Source organism: Dendrobates tinctorius, unplaced genomic scaffold, assembly GCF_039654945.1.
Source record: "Dendrobates tinctorius isolate UK_male_01 unplaced genomic scaffold, ASM3965494v1 ptg000107l, whole genome shotgun sequence".
NCBI lineage: Eukaryota > Metazoa > Chordata > Amphibia > Anura > Dendrobatidae > Dendrobates > Dendrobates tinctorius.
In genome coordinates this window covers 38,863,353-38,875,506 of record NW_027361775.1, presented here as the reverse complement: position 1 = coordinate 38,875,506, position 12,154 = coordinate 38,863,353, and positions in this window count along the sequence as shown.

The following is a 12,154-nucleotide window of genomic DNA, read 5'->3' as shown; positions in this document are numbered from 1 at the left end:
GTTAGGCCCAGTATGGATTGCACGTGATTGCACAAAGGTTATAAAGGGTACCGTATCCCCGGATAAAATGTATGGATAGCGTACACATTCAAAATATATGTCTCAGGAGGCAGGCTCAGACGGTGTTAGGCCCAGTATGGATTGCACGTGATTGCACAAAGGTTAGAAAGGGTACCGTATCCCCAGATAACATGTATGGATAGCGTACACATTCAAAATATATGTCTATATATCAGGAGGCAGGCTCAGATGGTGTTAGGCCCAGTATGGATTGCACCTGATTGCACAAAGGTTAAAAAGGGTACCGTTTCCCCGGATAACATGTATGGATAGCGTACACATTCAAAATATATGTCTCAGGAGGCAGGCTCAGACGGTGTTAGGCCCAGTATGGATTGCACGTGATTGCACAAAGGTTAGAAAGGGTACCGTATCCACGGATAACATGTATGGATAGCGTACACATTCAAAATATATGTCTATACATCAGGAGGCAGGCTCAGACGGTGTCAGGCATAGTATGGATTTGACGGCCCAGATTACACAGCGGAGGAGCAGGGAGAGGTAAAGATTGCAAATGCTGGGGCCCTGCCCAAGCAAGGGGGGCCCACTCGTGGGCGTCGGTACTGGCACTGGGCCCCTCATAGTACAGCGGTGTGTCTGACGGCGGGTGTGCACCACCACCGTCAGAGACACTTGATTACACTATGAGGGACCCTGTGCCAGTGCCCGCGCCCAAGAGTCGGCCTACCCACCTGTCCAGGGCAACGGCACTCGCATGGTGTCGTGCGCTAGGTGGTGACCTCGGCCATGGGGGGGGAGGCAGCACAGTTAGGGAGTTTTAGAAAGTGGCATATGTTGATGTTGGACATTCAGCTGATGCAAAAGGCGAAATAGGTGAAGTACCAGGAAGAGGTGGACCAAAGCAAGCCATTTTTCTGTCACCCTTTGTGTCATCAGGGGAAGGTGGGACAAAATCCTTGGAAACCCAAGCGTGGTTCATTTTAATGAAGGTTAGATCATCCACATTTTGGGTTGACAGACGGGTCCTTTTTTCTGTCAGGATTGATCCAGCTGCACTGAAGACTCTTTCCGATAGCACACTTGCAGCTGGGCAAGCGAGCTCCTGTAAGGCATATTGTGCCAATTCAGGCCAGGTGTCCAGTTTAGCGGCCCAATAGTCAAATGGGAATGACCTGTGTGGGAGAACATCGATATGGGAGGAAAAGTAGTTTGTAACCATAGTTGACAACTGCTGTCTCCTGTCATTTTCCATCGATGCAGTATTACCAGTTGTGTGAGCGGTATTTGAAAAATCAGTCCACAACATTGTCATGAAACCCCTGTCTCCAACGCCACTTCTGCTGTGTGCACCACGAACACCTCTGCCAAGCTGCCCCCGGCCCGTACGGCTCGTGTGAGAACCATCACCGCTGCTGTGTGCTGGGAATGCCTCAAGCAACCGATTTAACAGAGTTGCTTGTTTATTAGCCAATATTAGGTCAAGGTTCTCCTGTGGCATGATGTTTTGTAATTTGCCTTTATAGCGTGGATCCAGGATGCTGGCCAACCAGTAGTCGTCATCGTTCATCATTTTGGCAATGCGGGGGTCCCTTTTTAGGATCTGCAAGGCATAATCTGACATGTGGGCCAATGTTCCCGGTGTCAATGATGCACTGCGAGTGCTGGGTGGAGGAGCACTTTCTGGCAAATCCACATCCCTCCAGTCACGCACAAACCCTGTACCAGACCTTGCCACGCCAACATTTTCACTTGCCCCACGAGATGCATCCTCCTCCCCTAAGTAATCATCCCCATCATCATCCTCCTCCTCCTCTTCTTCCTCCACCTCGTCCAGGAGAGGTCCCTGAGCAGACAATGGCTGAATGTCATCAAGGATTCCCTCCTCCTCTTCCTCCTCATCAACATTGGCTGCAGACGCCTGCTCCTTAAGGTGCGTCAAAGTTTGCATGAGCAGACGCATAAGTGGGATGCTCATGCTTAGGATGGCGTTGTCTGCGCTTACCAGCCGTGTGCATGCCTCAAAACACTGAAGGACTTTACAAAGGTCTTTCAGCTTCGACCACTGCACACCTGTCAACTCCATGTCTGCTCTAAAAGTGCCTGGCTGTGTATCCTCCCACAAATGCATTATGGCCTGCCTCTGCTCGCACAGCCGCTCCACCATGTGCAGGGTGGAGTTCCACCTTGTTGCAATGTCGATAATGAGGCGGTGGTTGGGAAGGTGGAGCAATCGCTGCAGCTTCTGCATACGAACGGAGTGTACAGGCGACCGGCGGATGTGCGCCCACAGTCTTCGCACCTTCTGGAGCAGGGCTGTTAACTCCGGATAATTTTTGAGGAAGCACTGCACCACCAGGTTCAAGGTGTGAGCCAAGCAAGGTATGTGGCTGAGTTTTGAAAGGGCTATGGCTGCCACAAAATTACGGCCGTTATCACTAACTACCTTGCCTGCCTCAAGATGTACACTGCCCAGCCATGACTCAGTTTGTCGCTTCAAGTACTCGGCCAGCACCTCGGCGGTGTGTCTGTCGCCCAAACACATCATCTGCAACACAGCCTGCTGACGCTTTCCACTAGCTGCTCGATAGGGGGACACATCGTGTGCAACAGTGGCAGCTGCAGATGGAGTGCTCGTACGACTGCGCTCTGTGGACGAGCTTTCGCTTCTGGAGGAGGAGGAGGAGGAGGGTCGAACGCCTACAGCCAACTGTTTCCTATACCGTGGGCTAGGCAGCACTGTCCCACCACCGCTGTCCCCTGTGGACCCTGCATCCACCACATTAACCCAGTGCGCAGTGATGGACACGTAACGGCCCTGGCCATGCCGACTGGACCATGCATCAGTTGTGAGGTGCACCTTTCCGCTCACTGACTGCTTGAGTGCATGGACAATGCGGTCTTTCACATGATGGTGGAGGGCTGGGATGGCTTTGCGAGAGAAGAAGTGGCGACTGGGTAGGTCATAGCGTGGTACTGCATAGGCCATGAGTTCGCGGAAAGCTGTGCTTTCCACCAACCGAAAGGGCATCATCTCAAACGAGATTAGTTTGGCAATGTGGGCGTTCAAACCCAGTGTACGCGGATGAGAGACTGAGTACTTTCTTGACCTACTCATAGTGTCTGGGAGAGTGAGCTGGACTTGAGAGCTGCATATGGTGGAAGTAGCGGTGGACAGGGCGGACTGAGAGAGGGTTGATGATGGTGATGGAGTTGGTGTTCTTTCTGATGGCCTAGAATCAGTCTTTCGTTGATATAACAGTGGGATTCCCTGACTGCTGTGGTCTTGCAACGACACCTCAACATTTGCTGCTGTGCTAACCGGTGGGCTTACAGTGGGGGAAACAATGTAGCGTTGCTGACTACCTTCGTTGTGATCAGTTGCACATGTGGCACTTGAGGTTTGGTGTTGTGTCCACGCTTTGCAAGTGCATGCTGGTTAAATGTCTAAGCATGCAACTGGTATTCAAATTTTTCAGATTTTTCCCTCGGCTAAAGGTCTTTGCACACTTCTTACAGATAACCTTGGCCTGATCATGAGGATTTTGTTCAAAAAAGTGCCACACTGCACTCTTCCTACTTTGGCAGACATTTTGCGGCCTAGCACGCTGTGATCTTTTGACCCTCTGGACAAGCTGTCCAGCAACTCTTTTGATGTTTGGAACCTGTCTTTGGAGTGCTCCGAGCCTGCCAGATAACAGCTGTTGCGATGTCGATGTCTGCTGTGGATGCTCCTCATCTGAGCTATTGGAAGCAGCACCCTCTTCCCCCAATGGATGCCAATCTGGGTCAACAACTGGGTCATCCATCACCTCCTCTTCTATGTCATGTGCACCTTCCTCTGTGTCGCCGTGTATGGTGGTATAGTGTGCGGGAAGGGGCACCTGAGTCTCATCAGGGTCAGAATCTGGCTCTGTACACTGCGAGGACAATGTAGTGCTCTGAGTGAATGTACCAGCAGAATCATCCATCAGCGGCTGTGCATCAGTGCACTCCATGTCAGATTCATCTTGGCCTGGGTAATTCACCATTTGACTTGATAATCCAGGCATGGTATGTGAAAACAGCTCCATGGAGTAATCAGTAGTATGGCCTGCGTCATCCTTCAATCTTGGTTGGGGTGAAGGACACAAGGAAAGGTGTGGTTCATGAACATGAGCCTCCAATGACGACTCAGTGCTTTTACTTTTTACAACTGAAGAAGAGGAGGCGATAGAGCTGGAGGCTGAGTCAGCAATGTAATACAAAACTTTTTCCTGATGCTCTGGCTTTAAAAGCGGTTTGCCAACTCCTAGAAAACTAAGCGTTTGAGGCCTTATGTAGCCAGACGATGACGCAGGGTCAGCACCTCCTGCATTCGGTCCTATTTTGATCTTGCCACTACCATCAGATCCACCACCAACACCATCATTACCAGCTGCCAACCCCCGCCCAATTCCACGGCCTCTTCCACCAGCCTTCCTCATTTTTGGTAGAAATGTAGACAAAATCCAACAAACTATATAGTAATGTAAAACAAGGTACAAGGTGTCTATAGGACAGGGGAGATTTTGAATTTCTGCAGACACTTGTGGACACTGGACACTTTTGGATTGTGTGAGGCCCACTGATATCTGAGCGCTATGTGACAGGCTCGATGGCACAGCTGTGACCAAAGTGACTAGAGGATAAGGGAGATTTTGAATCTCTGCACACACTTTTGGACACTGGATGGACACTTTTGGATTGTGTGAGGCCCAATGAATATCTGAGCGCTATGTGACAGGCTCGATGGCACAGCTGTGACAAAATTGACTAGAGGATAAGGGAGATTTTGAATCTCTGCACACACTTTTGGACACTGGATGGACACTTTTGGATTGTGTGAGGCCCACTGATATCTGAGCGCTATGTGACAGGCTCGATGGCACAGCTGTGACCAAAGTGACTAGAGGATAAGGGAGATTTTGAATCTCTGCACACACTTTTGGACACTGGATGGACACTTTTGGATTGTGTGAGGCCCACTGATATCTGAGCGCTATGTGACAGGCTCGATGGCACAGCTGTGACCAAAGTGACTAGAGGATAAGGGAGATTTTGAATCTCTGCACACACTTTTGGACACTGGACACTTTTGGATTGTGTGAGGCCCAATGAATATCTGAGCGCTATGTGACAGGCTCGATGGCACAGCTGTGACAAAAGTGACTAGAGGATAAGGGAGATTTTGAATCTCTGCACACACTTTTGGACACTGGACACTTTTGGATTGTGTGAGGCCCAATGAATATCTGAGCGCTATGTGACAGGCTCGATGGCACAGCTGTGACAAAAGTGACTAGAGGATAAGGGAGATTTTGAATCTCTGCACACACTTTTGGACACTGGATGGACACTTTTGGATTGTGTGAGGCCCACTGATATCTGAGCGCTATGTGACAGGCTCGATGGCACAGCTGTGACCAAAGTGACTAGTGGATAAGGGAGATTTTGAATCTCTGCACACACTTTTGGACACTGGATGGACACTTTTGGATTGTGTGAGGCCCACTGATATCTGAGCGCTATGTGACAGGCTTGATGGCACAGCTGTGACCAAAGTGACTAGAGGATAAGGGAGATTTTGAATCTCTGCACACACTTTTGGACACTGGACACTTTTGGATTGTGTGAGGCCCACTGATATCTGAGCGCTATGTGACAGGCTCGATGGCACAGCTGTGACAAAAGTGACTAGAGGATAAGGGAGATTGGATTGCTTTTAAAAAAGCAGTTTGCGGAGCAGTGGGTAAACAGCAATGCAGGAATGTCAGGAAGCCTTAGAAGGCAGCCCAACAACCAACACCACTGATACACCACTATATAGCCTCCCCTTGCACTGCACACACAGTGACTGGTGTGTTGTGCAGGCCAAATTGCTAGCAGCAGAAGCAGTTTTTTTGTCTTCTCAGCAGGACAAAAAAAAAAAATTGGGATTGCTTTTAAAAAAGCAGTTTGCGGAGCAGTGGGTAAACAGCAATGCAGGAATGTCAGGAAGCCTTAGAAGGCAGCCCAACAACCAACACCACTGATACACCACTATATAGCCTCCCCTTGCACTGCACACACAGTGACTGGTGTGTTGTGCAGGCCAAATCGCTAGCAGCAGAAGCAGTTTTTTTGTCTTCTTCCCTGCCTAACGCTCTCCCTACAGAATCAGCAGCAACCTCTCCCTATACTAAGATCGGCAGAAGTAAGATGGCGGTCGGCGTGCATGCCCTTTTATACCCCCTGTGACGCCCACCAAAGCAAGCCAATCACTTGCATGCCCTTCTGAAAGATGGTGGTGACCCGTGCCTATGTCATCACGTTGCCCACAGTGTCCGTGGATCCTGATTGGCTGAAAAAGAGCGCAAAACAAACTTTTGAAACGCGACTTTGGCGCGTAAGTCGCCGACCTCGTGGCCGACCTCATCCTAGGGTCGGGTTTCGTTTCATGAAACCCGACTTTGCCAAAAGTCGGCGACTTTTGAATTTTTTCGACTTGTTTCGCTCAACTCTAGTGGTGAGCACTTTGAATCACCAAGTGCTTCACAGAAGTTTACAATGTAGAGCCATAAAAATAAAACAATCATTTTTTTTTCCACAAAAATGACATTTTTGCCCCCAATTTTTATTTTCCCAAGGGTAACAGGAGAAATTGGACCCCAAAAGTTGTTGTGCAATTTGTCCTGAGTACGCTGATACCCCATATGTGGGGGTAAACCACTGGGCGCATGGCAGAGCTTAGAAGAGAAAGAGCACCGTTTGACTTTTTCAACGCAGAATTGGCTGGAATTGAGATCAGACACCATGTTGTGTTTGGAGAGCCCCTGATGTGCCTAAACAGTGGAAACCCCCCCAATTCTAACCCTAACCCCAACACACCCCTAACCCTAATCTCAGCTCTAACCCTAGCCCTAACCCTAATGGAAAAATGGAAATAAATACATTTTTTTTTATTTTATTATTTTTCCCTAACTAAGGGGGTGATAAGGGAGGGTTTAATTTACTATTTTTAGCGGGTTTTTATGTTTGGCAGCTGTCACACGCTAAAGCTAGTTTCAACTAGCGTTACAGGGCGCAGCGCACAGCCTCCACTAAGCCCGGCCGCGCCCCCTCCGGTCAGATCCTCCTCTGATCGCATGACGCTGCATGCGATCAGCATACCCTATACTTAGCGTTGGGTGCGCTGGTCATTTTTGATCGCTTTTTATTCTGATTTTTGGGACGCAGAATGAACAAAAACAGTATTTCATAAATTTCTTTTGGTGGGTGCGTTTACACTGTTCCGCGTGTGGTAAAATTGATAAAGCGGTTTTATTCTTTGGGTTAGTATAATTACAGCGATACCTCATTTATTTAGTTTTTTTTATATTTTGGCGCTTTTATGCAATGAAAACATTTTTATATAAAAAATAATTATTTTTGCATCGCTTTATTCTACGTCTTTTTGATCGCGTGTTATTGCACTTTTTGTTCAGCGGTTTGATGATAAAGCATTGTTTTTTGCCTAGTTTTTTTTTTTGAAGGGGCTAACTAAAGGGGTTAAGTAGTGGGACAGTTTTATAGGGAGGGTTGTTATGGATGTGGCAATACTAAATATGTGTATCTTTATTGTTTTTTTTATTTACATAATAAAAGAATTTATTAGGATTTTTTTTATTATTATTTACTAGCTGAAGAGCCCGGCACTGCCCGGGCAGAGTAACTAACTGTGGTTAGTTATAACAAATTATAATTATCCTCCATTCCATAGTCCCGTGCCCATATACCCATTATGACATCATCATTACCATGGCAACCGTTATGACATAACCGTCACCATTGAAACCTATTAAGACATCATGGTCACCATGGCAACCATTGTGACAGCATCTTCGCCATTGCAACCTATTATGACATTAGCGTCGCCATGGAAACCATTATGACATCATAATGAGGGGCGGGCCTTGCAACCTACGATGACATCAGCGTCGCCATGGTAACCATTATGACATCATAATGAGGGGCGGGGCTTGATACTCACACTTTTTCCCCATTATGTAGATAGGGGCAAAATTGTTTGGTGAATTGGAACGCGTGGGGTTAAAATTTCGCCTCACAACATAGCCTATGACGCTCTCGGGGTCCAGACGTGTGACTGTGCAAAATTTTGTGGCTGTAGCTGCGATGGTGCGGATGCCAATCCCGGACATACACACACATACTGTACACACACATACGTACACACCCACATTGAGCTTTATATATTAGATTTAAGGTTTTTTTATAAATTATTTTTACACTTGTTTTTGTTTTTTTTTTTTTACTTTATTGTATTGTCCCAGTGTGGGACAATATAATAAAGTGTCAAATCGCTGATCTGACAGTTTGCACAGCACTCTGTCAGATCAGCGATCTGACAGGCGCTTCAGCAGGCTTTCTCAGCGCCTGCTCTCAGCAGGCACTGAGGAAGCCGCCTCCCTGCAGGGCCTCGAAGGCCCCCGTGGCCATATTGGATCCGGGGACCTGCAGGGAGGAGCTGCGCTCCTCTGAGGGTCTCAGGGAAGCACGCAAGGTTCCCCCTCCCTGCACGATTCTTCCCTAATCCCCTGGTACACTGCTATCATGTTTGATCACAGCGTGCCAGGGCTTAATGTGCCGGGGGCGGTGCTTGACTGCCCTGATGATTATCACAGCTGACACCCGGCCACGATCAGTGGCGCTCTCCCCCGGGATCGCCGCTGATCGCTATGACGTACTATCCCGTCCATGTGAATTAAGTCCCAGGTCACATGGACGGGATAGTATGTCAGATGGTTGAAAGGGGTTAACTGAGGAAGTGGTGCATTTTTCATCAACCTGCAGTTCCCGGTTTGTCCTGCAAGCAGAGGTGGTGCTGGAGAGCAAAACCAAGGAGATTTCTATGTTGACAGTGGAGCTGGAGTCAGCATGGTTTGCCAGAACTCATGGTATGGTTTGCTGTGCTTTAGCTAGGCCCATTTCCATCTTCGCCATTGACTCAGTGCCACTTGTACAGAAAGCTTTCACTCACAGTGTAAGTAATGTAAGACTGAGTGTGGGGTCGGTATGAAATAATTCCTTGCTATTGTTAGGGACGGCGGAACGCACTAAATATTAAATAATAGAAAGTGCGCTCGCTGCCCGGGGTCCACCGTGCAGTAGGTGTTAAAACCGCTGCTAGACAATGGCAGACGTGCTATATGGCGGTATAGCACACGCGGGTTAGACGTCACCCGATGTGCACCGGGTATACTCTGTTTATTCACAGAGTCGCCAAAGGCATGAACATAAATGCTGAGCCTGTTAACCTCACAGTACTCAGCGAATTGCATGCACGGTATGTGGTCGCAGGACTAAGCCCAAGACTCAGGGCGAGGTCCGTCTAGAAGTACCATGCGTGCAGCGTCGCTACCGCGGACGCCAACTAGTGCTGCTACAGCAGCGCGGCGACTGACCCAGCCGCAATGCGACAGTGCCCGAGAGGGGCGCACTGTCGGACGCTAGCACTGTGGAGGATGTACCGTGTGGCCAGTAACTTGCCACTGACTGGCACTGACTCTATAACTAGATCCCTAAACGCATTCGTATTATCAGAGGGAGGGGAATCTTAATGAGTCTTTCGCAGTCCATACATCCATCACCATACACACAGTAGCAATTAGATTTTATACTAGCGCATGGTCATGCGGACCTTTTATAGCCGTGCGCTTCCGGGACCTTCCAGATCTCTGAGATAGACCAATCAGATCAGGAGAAGGACCTGAGCACATGACTCCCGATCTCCAATGGGAAATCGTCTCGTGAGCATGACCAGTAGCACGGTGAAAGGACTTAGCCTCTGGAGTGGCTTGCTGCAGGATAGCCTGCGCTGCTATTGCTGACCCAGAGGTGGCAGCAACAACCAGTCCTACAGAGCTGGTCTGAGCAGAGCGTCTGGGACGCTGAGATTGCTGTGCAGGCTCCTGAGTGGTCGGTGGAGAATGGGAGACCGCTGTATGTAAGGCTCTGGATTCCTGCTGTGCAGCTCCAGGAACCTGACGCCTAACATTACCCCCCCCCCTAGGGCCCCCTCCCCTCTGAGCCTCGGTACACTCAAACGCCGCAATCAGGAGCAGGGTGTGGATGTTCTCCACTGGCTCCCAGGTCCGGGCCTCAGGACCATAACCCTTCCAGTCCACCAATTAAAATTTTTTACCACGCACAATCCTGCGTCTCACAATGGCGTTGACCTCAAACTCATCCGAGGACAGGTCTGATGTCCCGGCAGATGACTCGGAAAACCAAGCCATGTGAACAGGCTTGAGAAGGGACACGTGGAAGACGTCAGAGATGGCCAAGTGTGGTGGAAGAGCCAGACGGTAGACCACTGAGCTGATGCGCTCAAGGACTTTGAAGGGACCAATGAATCGCGGAGCAAACTTGGAGGACTCAGCCCGCAGCTTGATATTAGGGGCAGATAGCCACACCAAGTCGCCAGGGACAAAAGTTGGAGTGGGACACCGATGTGTGTCGGCGGACGCTCTCATTCTCTCTTTAGAGGCTCGAATAGCATCCTGGGTGCGATCCCAAATGTCGCGAGCCTTCACTGCCCAGTCTGCCACCCTGGAGTCAGTGGAAGACACTGGCATCGGGACGGAGACGCGTGGATGCTGACAGTAATTAAGAAGAAACGGCGTCTGACTAGTGGAATCAGCCACTGCATTATTCAGGGCAAATTCAGCCCACGGTAGTAAGGATTCCCAGTCATCCTGCCTGGCAGAGACAAAATGTCGCAGGTACGTGACCAGAGTTTGGCTCTTTCAACCAATCCGTTCGTCTCAGGGTGATAGGCGGAGGACAAGTTTAGCTCGATACTGAGTAGACTGCAGAGCTCCCTCCAAAACCGAGACGCAAATTGGGGACCTCGGTCTCTGACTATTTTGTCTGGCATACCATGCAAACGAAAATCATGCTTTATGAACAGTGCGGCGAGACCGCGAGCGGAAAGCAGCCGCGCGAGTGGCACCAGATGCACCATTTTAGAAAAATGATCGGTAACCACCCAGATGACCGTGCTGCCACCGGACTCGGGCAGGCCGACCACAAAGTCCATGCTGACCATCTCCCAGGGTCTGTCTGCCACCGGCAAGGGATACAACAACCCAGCCGGCCTTTGCCTAGAGGACCTGTTCCGAGCACAAGAGACGCATGCTTGAATGTACTCTTTTGTGTCCCGAGCCATGTGCGGCCACCAATAAGACCTTGCCAGGAGTTCTGTGGTCCGCTTAATTCCAAAGTGACCACCCACCCTGGACGCATGTGCCCACGCGAGGACCTCCGGCCGCAGGCGAGGAGGGACAAAGGCCTTGCCCGGCGGAACAGCCTCAAGAGTGACCCGAGCCACAGTCCTCAGGCTCTCTGTGGGGATGATTAGCCGAGGCTCAGCCTCCTCTTCCTCCGCTGAGACCACCGAGCGAGAGAGAGCATCCGCACGGACGTTCTTCTCTCCAGACAGATAGTGCAAGGTGAAGCGGAAGCTGGAGAAGAAGAGCGACCACCTAGCTTGACGAGAGTTCAAGCGCTGGGCCGTTTGCAAATAGACCAGGTTTTTATGGTCGGTGTACACCTGGAAGGGAAACCGGGCTCCCTCCAGGAGATGTCTCCACTCAGAAAAGGTCAGTTTCATGGCCAGCAACTCCCTGTCCCCGATGGAGTAATTCCTCTCCACCGGTGAGAAGGTCTTTGAGAAAAAGAAGCAGGGATGCTTCCGACCTTGAGCATCCTTCTGGAAAAGGACTGCTCCTGCACCGACGGATGATGCATCCACCTCTAGGATAAAGGGTTTATCCACATCGGGACGGTGGAGGATAGGAGTGCCAGCAAAATGGAACTTCAGAGAAGAAAAGGCCGTGGAGACCTGCTCTGACCAAACCTTAGGATTGGCTCCTTTCTTGGTGAGAGCGACCAAAGGAGCTACCAGTGTGGAGAAATGGGGAATGAACTGACGATACTAATTAACATAGTAACATAGTTATTAAGGTTGAAGGAAGACATTAAGTCCATCTAGTTTAACCCATATCCTATCCTAACTTGCCCTAACATGTTGATCCAGAGGAAGGCAAAAAAAAACCATGTGGCAAACAGTAAG